The sequence below is a fragment of the Apium graveolens genome, chromosome 6 (genome assembly GCF_009905375.1).
Source record: "Apium graveolens cultivar Ventura chromosome 6, ASM990537v1, whole genome shotgun sequence".
Lineage (NCBI taxonomy): Eukaryota > Viridiplantae > Streptophyta > Magnoliopsida > Apiales > Apiaceae > Apium > Apium graveolens.
The window spans coordinates 143894629-143908794 of NC_133652.1; the positions used below are offsets into that span (position 1 = coordinate 143894629).

The window sequence follows — 14166 nt, forward strand, 5'->3', positions numbered from 1 at the left end:
CCTATGCTAGATATCATACAATCATCACACACCAAGGTATTAAACAACTAACTAAAGAAATCCATAGTAAATCCGTTACGACCCCATGATCACGATTAGCCCATGATAGAACTCATCGTCACCATGGGTTCATATGAAAACATGATAATAACACACAGTATAAACTAATAAAAATACTTATTAAAACCAGAGTACGTCACAAGAGTAATAAGGTTCAAAGTAAATAAAACTAGCATCCACTGTTACAATGAATAAAAGAATCACAAGAAAACGTATGCTTCCTCTTCTTTGTTGTGATGTGCTAAACGGTCTTCTTTCTTCTCTCCTTGCTCTTTGCTTGATACCACACGTCGTGAAACGTATCTGAAGATTACTTATATAGAAGCCCACAAGAACCAGCCGTCTCAGAAGTCCATCAGAATAAGAAATGTAAAAATCAGATTTTAATTTCCTGTCTCCAGGCGGCCGCCCTAGCTTCCCGGGCGGGTGCCCCAGCTCCCAGGCAGCCGCCCTAGATCCTGAGCGGGCGCCCAGCAGGCTACTGGAAAATATCACATTCTGCTCCTGATTTCTGCTACATTCTGCTCCTAACTTCCCACAACCAATGCCAAGCACTTCCTAGGCTTATTTTTGATGAAATCTTCCTACATACGCAAGTTATACCCTGAAATGCAAAATACTAGAAAAAACGCATCAAATACACAAAATACTTGATTTCAAGACATTAATTCAAGCCATTATAAGACGTTCTAAGTGGTATAAAATGCCACTTATTAGTCACTGACACAAGCCTAGATTGTCAGGAATAGGTAGAGGGATTAGGATTAGAAATAAGAAATAGAAAGATAGAATGTCGAGAGATTGAGTGTGACCGTATGGTAGATGTTAGTACGATTCGCATTGTGATTCGAGATTCTTATCTTGCGATGTGATTTCCAGATAGAAAAGATGGCAGAACCTATCATTCCAGTACCATCTGATCATTTTAAGCCTTTAGTCAGAGGACCGTCATCTGATCCACGTCCTGCTCTTCCACCGGTATTAGCTATACTACCTCCTGTTGTGACGACTGTACCACTGCGAGCTATTCCTGTAACGCCCCCAAATCCGGGGTCAGGGGATTTGGTCGTCACGATGAAACCTCAATCCAAAATAACCTGTTAAATCAAATAATAAATGCCAGCGGAAGATATTTATCATAAATGACCCCAAACTAATCCAAGATCTTTTAAGGTTACAGTTCTAGAAACAAGATATCCAAATTCAATAAATAAATTTTCTCACTTTCTTTTAAAACTCTTTTCAATAAATTCCAACTCAAAACTAAACCCACTAGTATAACTTCGAAATGAAGTGTACTAGGCCCAAATAAAATATACAACTATAATATAATCTAATATAAATAACTTTACACAATAAAACTTACACTAGTCCGCAAACCCTGGACCAACCACCTTCCAAGAGCTTCTTCTTTGCTTCCTCGAATTATGCAGCTAAACAACGCAAGCTAATCCTCACTGGAGGTTAAATTTAAAAACAGGCAAGTATGAGCGAAAGAAATGCTCAGCAAGTTAATTATAACATATATAGGGTCGTTTTGATATAAAACCGACATCTGCATCAGCGCAGAACATAGAAAAAAATCATAATTGCTGAATCATAAAATTTTATAGTTGAGGAATCCCAGAATTGATTCCTTAATTATATTCAAAACCATTTTGATACTTTTGAGCGAAAGGCTTCAGCAATACTTTGAATCTTGACGAGAATAAAACTCGTAAAACAGTGTTTACGGAAATATCGTAAACCACAATAACATGAAACAATGAATATATATTGAATCATAAACTTTATTCAAAACCGAACTCTGGAAATTAATACTTATCAATGTTCAAGAAATTCCTAACTATTCAGTATCCATCATTATCGACTAAGTTTCCATAGACTTAGCCTGCTAAACCAGCCTGATAAGGACGGGTTAAATAATTAAGAAGATCCCAATTCATTCAAGATTCTAATTATCACTGAGCAACAAATGCTGCAGCAACAATCTGAACTTCGAATTCATTTATAAACACTGTAATTTTCCCGAAACTGAGTGCTAAGAAATTAATTCATAATCATAATTTCTTTTCAAGAAGGAATGCCGTCAATGGCGATCAACAATAAATTAGACTGGATACTAGAAACCAACATATGCACTATAATCTGCTGATCAGTCAGAATATAGTGCGGATCTATACCCAACTGCATAGACCCAACCAACATAAGGAGTACTCAGGCAACTATGGCCTAAAGGGTCCGGTTCATCTCCGGCCCATAGGATCCAGCTCATCACTGGTCCTTATATATATATATATATATAGTAACCATCCAGTCCGTGGAGTATTTTGATGTCAAATCACTTTGGGTACTTGCTCAAGAGAGCAATCGATGATAAAGGAATAATAGTGAAAGGAACTTGCATAAATAAGAGTAATTGCAGCGAAATATAAAACAGTTTAACTATTCTGAACTTAGAATAGGAACGAATAAATATTTGCAGTATTTAAGGAGAAAGGTTAGGAATACTTGCCTTTGGGTTTTTAGCAGTTAGTCACACTCGCAAAAACACAAATATCTCATGATGCTTTCTCAAGACGTCACAATTTCTTATTCTTAACTCTTTGATATGTCGCTAATGCAGTTACTGGGATCTGATACGAAATCTTATCCAACTTCAGTCTTGATCCCCAACGTATGGTTCTGTTAATCTCGAACCATCCGTAACTACTGAACCCCTATGCAACTCTCCCTTTTTCTTTTCTTTTTCTTGGTCTCACGCCTTTAATGCCTGATCCTCCGCCTCGTCTTCTTATTGGAAGTAAGGATGGTTGACTTGTTATCACCATTGACTGACCACGAGTAGCAGTTGCTTCAGAACGACGACTATTGGAGCGCTGTTTAGCCAACCGCCGTCTCTCTAGCACGTCCTCTGTTAGAGGAATTCTAGGCCGGCCTCTTTTCCGTGGTGAGGGTTCCATATAGGCCCTGGAAAATTGCTCGGGCAGTCTGATCAGAGGCTATAACTTCAAAAGCTTCCGGCATAAGAGAAATCAGAATATGAAAGGTCACTTCCTGGAGCTCTGTCGGAAGCCCGATGGTTTAAAGTGAAACAGGAGGAATGTTATTACAAGGGGCAGCCCAGTTCTCGTACTATCAAGGAATTCGCGATCTTCCCAACATCAATTGTAGGATTAAAACAAAAGAAATCAAGCCGAATATATATATGTATGTATATGAGAGTATATACCTGATTGAGGGTTAAATTCAGAGGGTGATTGAATTAAAGAACGGAAGAAACAAAAAGAAAAAGAAAGAAAGAAGAGGGGTGGAGGAAAGGCGTTGAAGCGGTGGAGTAGAGGCGGGGGAGGGGAGCAGCGACGGGGAAGAAAGAAAAAGCTGGGGGGGGCTGTGTTTTTTTTTGTTTGTTATTGTGTTTGTTGTTTTATTTTTTCCATTACTCCTTCCCAACAAGAAAGTGACACGAAGCCAAACCCATCCTAAAATCAAACGCGTGTACTAATAGATAATCACGAAGATTCTGAAACCCGGTTTATCCCGAAAGTTGACATTAACGGATCGAGGTGCAGACAAAACAATTCCAGAAAATTGACAAAAAAAAATTTAAAATGCTCGAAATATTTAAAAGTTAATAAAATAAAATTTTCTTGATTTTTGAAGCATTTCTGAATTTAATACTGATTTTATAATTAGATGAAATCAGGCAATCATTTAAAGATAAATAATCAATAAAATATTGATTTCTAAATTTTATAAATTCCTAAAACGAATAAATAAAATTATAAAACAATACAAATAATTTTAGAAATAATTTTAGCATTTATGAGAATAAATAATCAATAAAATCATTTTAAGAACAAAATAATGTCGTTCAATAATTAATTATACAAATAAGGTTCGTATCCACAATTACCCAAAATTAACAATAAAGTAACACACAGACTCATCCCATATTTTATTTTGAGCACATAAAAATTGAAATACTCAAATAATATCACATATAAACACCCAAACATCAATTCCACTTATCATATAATTCACTAAAATTCACATAAAATCACATAAATAATTCCAAATAATTATAATAATAATATCTAAAAATATGGGATATTACAATTCCACCCCCGGGTATGAGGCCACCTATTTGAGGACCCCCACCTGGTGATTCTGACTCTATTGGGCATTCAGTTGTGGGTTCATCTTTCCAGTTTACGCCGCGCCCTATTCCATATTATCGGTATGAGGCTCTTCTTTTGGAGCGTGAGGCCCTGTTGGCACAATTTTAGGAGCTATAGCACAACGTGAGGACTATACATGTTGACATGAGTGCGAGGGAGCTTTGGGAGGAGATTCATGTGACCAGAGGATACTTGAGGCTAGACTGCATGGAGCTACTTGTGAGCTTGCGGGCGTAGATGCTTTTATAGGATGGGCCAGAGAGGTGTTAGAGGATCTAGCGAGGCTTGGTGGACCAGAGTTTCCCTGGAGTTAGACGACAGAGTTTCCATGATAGTTGTTATATGTATATTAGTGAGTAGTATGTATCAGCCGATTTTTGGTTTGTATATATAGACTAGACTTACTGATTAGTGTGTAAGCTTGTTGTACCCTTTTGCTTTTATTGAAGCATTTTCACGCTTGTACTACCAAACTTTGATATATATATATATATATATATATATATATATATCAGTACCTTTCTTTTTCCAGCCTTGTCATTTACATTACTGCACCTGATTTATTTTACTTTATTTAATGCACCAGTTATAAACTCTTATGATAACATGTACCCTATCCACTTGATTGTTTAAATTATATAAAGAAGCATGCAATTTACTTAGTTCAACAACTGAAAATGTTTTCAAAAAAAAGATATTTCGGTTTTACAAAAACTTTTCATAAAAAGGATTTGATTTAAAGGCTAAATAAATTGTTTGATTCTTTACAAAAAATGTCTCCCAAAAGAAATACCTGTTCTACCAACCAGAATGAAGAAACCAACAACAACAACCAAAACCACAATAACAAAAATGTAAATCCAGGTCCCATAGACCCAACTATAACCCAGATTCTCCAGATCTTGGCTCAATAAACAGTCAACCTGACCCAACAACAGCAGAGACATGCCAATCCTCAGGTAACTTGTAAGAATTTTTAAGCGGTGAATCCATCAGAATTCAAGGGTTCTTTAGATCCAATTGAAGTAAGAATTTAGTTAAAGGAGATAGAGAAGTCATTTGCTTTAGTCAAGGTGAGAGAGGAATAAAAAATAGAGTTTGCAAGTTATTATTTGAAGAATAAAGCCACCTACCGGTGGGAAACTGTTAGGACCTTTAAAGGTACAGCTGTTATTACTTGGGATAGATTCAAGGAGCTATTTCTATAGAAGTATTTTCCTCAGTTTGTTCAGGATCAAATGTAATTGAAGTTTCTGGAGCTAAAACAGGGAAATATGTCAGTAACAGATTATGAGAATAAGTTCGAGGAGTTGTCCAGGTTTGTACCATCATATGTGGATACTGGTAGGAAGAAAGCTAAGAAATTCCAACAAGGTCTTAAGCCATGGATCAGAGGGAAAGTAGCTATATATGAGTTAGACATGAATGTAGGAGTTGTACAGAAGGCTATGATTACAGAGATGGAAAGTGAAATGTCACAGAAGGAGAAGAAGAGTAAAAAGAGAAAGTTTGAATGAAATGAAGGACAGTCACTAGCAGGAAAGTTTCCAAATTTTAATCAGAAGAAAGGCAAGTTTCAGCCAGAAAGGAATTTTAATTTCATAAAGCAAAATACGGGCGACGGAGGACAAGGAAACCGTCTAGCCACTGTGAACCAGCCAAATCAGCAGAGGTTAGCTTTACCAGAATTCCAGGTATGCGGAAATTAACATGGAGGAGTTTGTAACAAGTTGAATGTGGTCTGTTATAGGTGTAACCAGAAAGGGCACTATTCAAGGGAGTGCCATAATCAACCAGCCAGAGAGCCAGCAAATAAGGATCAACCTACCAGGAATCAAACGGGAAAGGTTCCAGCAATTAGGTTTACATGCTTCAAGCGTGGGAAGCTAGGACACATAGCAAGAGATTGCAAGACACCAGTTTCAGTCAGTAACGCGTTGAGAATCATGGGATCTACTCCAGCAGTGAATGAACCTCCCAGAGCTAGATTTTATGACATGTTTGTGAAGGACGCTATTCACGACACTAATGTTGCGGCAAGTACACTTATTGTGAATTCTTTATGTACCAAAATGTTAGTAGATTCGGTAGAAACTCAATCATTTATTTTTCAGGATTTTGTTGATAAGTTGAATTATCCAGTTGAATTGTTAAATGAGATTATGACTATAAAATTAGCAAATGAAGAGCGTGTATCTATTAACCAAGTATGTGCAGACTGTGAGATTGAGATTTCTGGCGATAAATTTTATGCTGATTTGATAACATTTAAGTGAGGAGAATTTGACGTCATTCTAGGAATGGACTGACTATCTAAGCACGATGCTCAGATAGACTATCGTAATAAGAAAGTAATTTTGAAGACATCAGACGAGAAATTAGTGACGTTTAAAGGTCAGAGGCAAGTAAAGAAGTTCTTAATAATGATTCAAGCTAAGAAATTTCTGCGACAAGGATGCAAGCATTTCATTGCTTATGTGATAGATAGAATTCAGGAGCCATCAAAACATGAAGAAATTCCAGTAGTCAATGAGTTTCCAGACGTGTTCCCAGATGAGTTATCGAGAATTCCTCCAGACAGAGAAATTTAGTTTGCAATCGACTTAGCACCTCGAACGGAACCAGTATCTAAGGCCTCGTATAGAATGGCGCCCATTAAAATGAAGGAGTTAGCAAAGCAGTTGCAAGAGTTGTTAGAAAAAGGAGTGATTAGACACAGTGTGTCCCCATGGGGTACACCGGTGTTATTTGTTAAGAAGAAGGATGGAAGCATGAGATTATGCATCGACTATCGGGAACTCAACAAACTTACTATCAAGAACAAATATCCATTACCTTGAATTGATGATTTGTTTGATCAACTAAAGGGAGCCAAGTATTTCTCTAAGATTGATCTGAGATCCGGACATCACCAGTTGAAGATTAAACCTGAAGATATACCGAAGACAACCTTCAGAACAAAGTACGGTCTTTATGAATTCTTAGTGATGTTTTTTGGACTAAACAATGCCCCAGCAGCGTTTATGGACTTAATGAACAGAATTTTCAAGGAATATTTGGACATGTTTGTCATTGTGTTTATAGATGATATTTTAATCTACTCGAAGTCAACAGAAGATCATGCGGAGCATCTAAGGATATCTTTGGAAATTTTGCGGAAGGAAAAGTTGTATGCTAAAATTTTAAAGTGTGAGTTTTGGTTGTAGGAATTTCAGTTCTTAGGGCACATGGTCAGTAATGAAGGGATAAAAGTGGACCCAGCGAAGATTGAAGCCATTACGAATTGGGAAAGGCCAAAAACACCAACAGAAATGAGAAGTTTCTTGGGGTTAGCAGGATATTATCGGAGATTTGTTCAAGATTTTTTGAGGATTGCGATATCTTTGACAAAGCGTACCAGGAAAAATGAGAATTTTATATGGAATGAGAAGTGTGAAGAAAGTTTCCAAGAATTAAAGAAGAGATTGATCACGACACCTATTTTGTCACTCCCAGATGATCAAAGAAATTTTGTAATCTATAGCGATGCTTCTCATAAGGGATTAGGCTGTGTTTTGATGCATCACGATAAAGTTATTGCATATGCGTCTAGACAAATGAAACCTCATGAGCATAAGTATCCTACTCATGAATTGGAACTAGCAACAATAATATTCGCCTTGAAGATTTGGAGACACTATCTATATGGAGAAAAATGCGAGATTTATACGGATCATAAGAGTTTGAAGTACATATTCACGCAAAAGGAACTCAATATGAGACAAAGAAGATGGTTAGAGTTGATCAAGGACAATAATTGTGCAATTAACTATCACCCAGGAAAAGCAAATGTAGTGGCACATGCGTTAAGCAGAAAGGAGAGATTGAATGTGTTGAATATACCAGAAGAGTTATACAAGGAATTTCAGAAATTGGAATTGGAGATCAGAGTTTGTAAGCCTAATAAAGCAAAGTTGTATAATATGACTTTTTAGCCAGAGTTGTTAGATAAGATAAAGAAGTGTCAAGAAGAAGTGATGGATCAAGATATCAGTCATTTTGTAGGAGAAGAGTTGTGCACTCAAAGGGATGATCAAGGTATTCTCAGATTTTCTTCCAGAATTTGGATTCCACCAGCAACAGAGTTGAAGAATGAAATTCTATAGGAAGCCCACAATTCAAAGTATTCAATCCATCCAGGAAGTACCAAGATATACAGAGATTTAAAGGAAAATTATTGGTGGCCAGATATGAAAAGAGAAGTTGTGGAATGGGTCAACAAATGTTATACATGTCAAAGAGTTAAGGCAAAGCACCAGAGACCAAGTGGATTATTACAGTCATTAGATAATCCAGAGTGGAAGTGGGAGCACATTGCTATGGATTTTATAGTCGGATTACCAAGGACGAAAGCGAACCACGATGCCATTTGGGTTATAATGAACAAATTAACTAAGTCAGCTCATTTTCTACCTATTAATGAAAGATTTTTATTGGACAAGTTGGTTCATATGTATTTGAAAGAGATAGTAGTTCGTTATGGAATCCCTGTGTTTTTTATATCTGATCGAGATCCAAGATTCAATTCAAGATTTTGGAGGAGTTTTCAGGAATGTTTGGGAACTAAATTGAATATGAGTACAGCTTATCATCCACAGAATGATGGATAAAGTGAAAGAACGATTCAGACAATTGAGGACATGTTACGTGTTTGTGTTATTGATTTTAAAGGAAGTTGGGATGAGCATTTGTCTTCAGTGAATTTTCTTACAACAACAGTTATCACGCCAGTATTGGAATGCGTCCCTACGAAGCTCTTTATGGACGTAAATGTCGATCACCAGTATATTGGGACAAAGTAGGAGAACATAAGATACTTGGACTCGAATTTGTGCAACAAACAAAAGAAGTGGTTGAGGTTATTCAGAAGGGGTTAATTGCAGTGCGGGATCGTCAGAGAAAATATGCAGATCAATCAAGAAAGGAAATGGAGTTCGAAGACAGAGATTTAGTATTGTTGAAAGTGTCACCGTAAAAAGGATTGTCTAGATTTGGAAAGAAAGGAAAGTTGATTCCTAGATACGTTGGATCTTTTGAAGTTTTGAAGCGTGTTGGTAAGGTAGATTACAAGTTGGCGTTACCCCCGCATATGGAGCACATTCATAATGTTTTTCACGTGTTTATGCTTAAGAGGTATAATCCAGATTCCAGGTATGTAATCGAGTACGAGCCGATAGAACTTCGGGCAGATTTATCGTATGTTGAGAGTCGGATAGAGATTCTAGAGAAGAGAGAGAAAGTATTAAGAAATAAAGTTATAAATTTAGTAAGAGTATTGTGGAGAAACCCAAGGGTTGAAGAATCAACTTGGGAGTTAGAAAGTGATATGCGAGAAAAGTACCCTCATATGTTTACTTTGGAGATTCTAAGTACAGAATCCTTTTAAGGGGAAAGGATGTAATATCCAGGTTATATCGTGTAATTATTTTTATCAATAAATAACTATTCTGTGATTATTATGTGAATTATTGGTGAATTATCTGTTGAGTGGTAATTGTATTTGGATGTTTAAATGTGATAAAATTTGAGTATTTTACTTTTTATATGTCCAAAAAAAAGTGTAGATAATTTTGATATTTTTCTATTAATTTTTATGTGGTTATATAATTTTATAAAGGATTTATAGATTTAAAAAATTATTTTTCCGAGTATTTATAAATTATTTTGTATAATCGGGAACCGCCCGACTTCAACCGTTTTCACATTTTTACAACCCAAAAATCTCGTAAAAACTTCTTTATAACCTAATTTGAATATTTCGAGCATTTTCCATGTTTTGACTTTTTCGATCCGGAGTACCGTTTTACCCGTGCGTGTCCCGGCGCAAAATTTTCGATAGAATATTTGTTTCGGTAAATTAATAAAACCCGTATTTTCGAGAAATTGGATATTTTGTTTAAATTATTATATTATCTTCTCGTAATTCGTGTAACCAAAGCACTGAGACCAAGACCATATTTACAAAACGTTTGGTTTTGATAATTATCCTACAATCGGTACTGAATTGGATCTGTTTTATTAATACTTAGTGATTAAGTATTCTATTTTAATATCTGATATGATCCAACGGAGTACCAATATTCCGTAATTATATATAGCCTTTACCGTATGTTATTTTGTACAGATAATCATTTGCAAATAGTAAAATATAAATTTTTTAGAGAAAAATCATAATATTCATAGTGTTCTTGAGAATCAAACAAGCATTTGAAGGTGTTATCGAACTCGGATTTCTGTGTTCTAGGAATCAAAACGAAGGTCTTGGAGAGTAATATCAAATTTCATAACCTATTTAACTACGGAATCAACATGTTAATTTCTGTATATTTATTTATTTTTGAATTTATTTGGGTTTAATTATGAATTTTTGATTTAGATGTTATTTGTATGAATTCATGCTTGCATGTGGTAGATAATTTGATTCTGGTCAGTTTTGGTATATCATAATAGCAATTTGGAGTTCAATAAAATGCTCAAAATTGAGTTTAATTATCGAATTTCAAAATTAGGGTTTATAACCCGCATGAATGTTCTTAATAAAAAATTGGGGGTTTCTTCCCCAGGGGTTATTGATGAAATTGGTTGACACCATCGTGTTTAGAATGATTCCAGGAGTCGAATCATGTATTTGAAATCATGGGAGGATTCCTGGATCGATCAGATCGGAGAAAATAGAGCTCGCCGGCGACGACGAGTTTCTTGGACTTTTTTCGGCCAAATCCTTGATTGTTTGCTTGATTTGATTAAATGAATAAGTAGGGGTGTGCATGGTGCGGTTTGGTGCGGTTTTTAGCATTAACCGTAGCTAAACCAATACATGCGGTTCAGTTCGGTTAATTGTTATTAACCGCCACCAACCCGCTTAAAACGGTTTTCGGTTTCGGTTAACCATTTATCGGTTTCGATTTTTATTCGGTTTTTTTTACATTTTTATTTGTACGATTTTTTGTTGGTAATGTGTTTGATAAAAAAATAACATCAAGTTAAATGATAATATTACATTAATCACCAAAAAATTGTTACTTTCGAATAAGTTAAATAATTAATATATTTCATAGAGTTATTTTTTGAATGTATATTCATATTATTTTAAATAATAGATACGAAATATGATAAAAATATATGTTCACAACAATGGAAAAAGAGAGTATATATCAAAATATATGATAAAATTGATTATATACATATTGAAAAAATTATGATTTAAGAGTATTTACATATTAATCTTAATTAATTTATGGTATTATATTATACAATTTACATTACAAATGTTAAGTAAATATTTAATTAATAAAATATTAGAACCGGATTATGATAATATATACATGTATATGTACATAATATTATAGATATATATAATATATCGGTGCGGTTTATTTCGGTTCAGTTTTGATTGAAAATCGGAACCGAAAGCGCACCGCTAATTCGGTTTTTATCGGTTCGGTTTTCTTCAATTTTTTTAGTGGTTTGGTTTTTTCGGTTTGGTTTATCGGTTTTTTTCGGTTATTTTTTTGGTTTCGGTTTTTTCTGCTCACCCCTATGAATAATTTCTCGATAACCTGTCGAATAAATCTGGAGAGTTTGGTGGCTTGAGGTGGACAAAATCGTGAACTCCGGCGACTTCCGGCGAAAACGACGGCGACCACTGCAAAATTGCAGTTTGGTCCCCGTAGTTTTGAAGGTGATAGAGTTAGGTCCTTGAGGTTTTCAGAAATTTCAAATTTTGGATTTCTGTTTTAAAAATTTATAGAAATTATATTTTCTATTTATTTTAATTTTAGAAATTCGTTTTTAATTATTAAAAATCATAAAAATCATTATTTAAATTCCAAAAATTATTTTTAATTCAAAAATAAATCTGAATTAATTAATTAATTATTTAATTGGTCAATTAATTTAAATATTAATTGACTAATTGATTATTTAATTAGATTTAATTATTTCTTTTGATTTAAAAATTCTGAAAAATAGTTTCGAGCTTGATTATTTTAAATTATGTTCAGGGCTCGATAATTATTATTAAATAATTTTAAAGTCAGATTCAGGTATTCGAACCCTTTTCATTATTTATAAATGATTCGTTGACCCGTTGTAATTCCGAAAAATGTGTAAAGATTCGTATTAAATACCTGAAAAACTATTTTAACCCCTCTTCTTCGAAAAAAATTATTTTTATCGAATGTATTACGTGCTATGTGTTATATGTGATCTAATTGGTCAATAATATGCTTATATGTACATTGTTTGATGGTTTTATCGTATCTTTCAATCCGTAAGTCAGATTTGGGTGAAACGAAGGGTAGATAGAAGCTTATAACGAATAGAATAAAGTGAAAATGAGTATTGATAGATACTTGTGATGTCTAGCAGAGGAAGCGAAGCATAGAAAGGAAAAACAGATAGTCAGTGAATAAGAATCGGTGATCGAGAGCAAGTGAAGTGTTAGCGAAGTGAGATAAGACAAGTGTTCTGAACCTTCTTAAAATATGTTTTAAGTAATTGAATAGTTCTGTTTTATATTACAAGTGTTTTGAAGTATTCAAACCTAAACCCTGATTATTCCTGTTGATCTTGAGCCATAAACTTTGTTCTTTGTAAACCATTGAATGTTGAATACCCAGATACGAACCACAAATTTACGATACTACTCCACAAATACATATACATCATATACAGATCAGTGACTTAAATTTGCTTAACATACAAACCTTTATACCTTGTAATCGTCAAACCCTTACTCTTCTACTATTTGTTTCTTTTATAGACTGGAAGCCAATCCTTGTAAACATCTTGTTATACCTTTTTGGTATTATGAATCACCTCATTCTTTAAGATGAATGTTGTTTATGATTTTGTTTATTGAATTACATTGTTTATTCTTTTATTGTTATAGGAATGGATTATTTTATAAATATGGACCAGATTCGTGGCCAGACCAAATTCGTGGCCAGACCAGATTCGTGGTTATATTAGACCAATGTGTGCCTTGGATCCAGTATATGGAGCAGATCTGTGTGCCTTACTCGGGGTTAGTGCGTGATTGATCAACAGCCTGACCTTAGTTTTTAAAATAAAAGTGAATATGCAATTCTAATAATTGCTTATAAAGAAACTAAATTTCTTTCATTTGATCATTATTTAATCTCAGTATTGTCATTATGACTTGCTGAGCTAGTTAGCTCACCATTTCGAATCTGTTTATATTCTTTTCCGGTTAGGAAGAAAACCATTGGTAGTGAGGATCCCCAGATAAGGGTGTGAGCTGGGATTCCAGGTTGAGATGGAATAAGCTAGCTGAAGACTTTTGTTTTAGTTTGAGTTTGAAAGTTTATAAGAACGTTTTATTTTCAGATGTAAGTTAAACTAGTTGGGTTTTAGTACGTTTGTAATATAAGTAAGGTTATGGTTTGTGTGCATACTTTAACCTGTTGCGATCCGTAGATTATGGTAAGTAGGGTCATTGCATATATATTATTTTTATAAGCAGGTTTATATATTGCGTGTGTGTTGTGAACCCCAAACTTCTGACCCGGGTTTGGAGGGCATCACACTCTTCATTACCCCTGCTTCTACAATATTTGGATGAAAAAAAATAGCAATCATCTGCAAATAACAAATGAGAAATTGTTGGCGCTTCTTTTGCAACTGTGCATCCATGTAGCAGTTCAACATCTTCATTCCTCGTAATTATAGAACTCAAACCTTCCGCACACATTATATAAATGTATGATAAGATAGGATCACCATGACGTAAACCCTTTTGACGAACAATATTACCAAACTCCCCATTCTTGTGTAAGAAATTGTATGGAACAGATTGAATGAACTTCATTATTCGATGAACCCATATATCATGGAAACTAAATTTTTTCATCATATTGATTAT

The 14166-nt window shown here is 34.6% G+C and overlaps 1 long non-coding RNA gene across 1 annotated transcript; it reads right to left on the reverse strand.

Moving 5' to 3' along the window:
- Positions 1 to 1091: 1091 nt before the first annotated feature.
- LOC141667537 (uncharacterized) lies at positions 1092 to 3177 on the reverse strand. Its single transcript, XR_012552662.1, has 3 exons — positions 2576 to 3177; positions 1427 to 1517; positions 1092 to 1157 (listed from the first exon to the last, which is right to left on the reverse strand). It is a non-coding gene; the product is annotated as an uncharacterized LOC141667537 (long non-coding RNA).
- Between the last annotated feature and the right edge of the window lie 10989 nt (positions 3178 to 14166).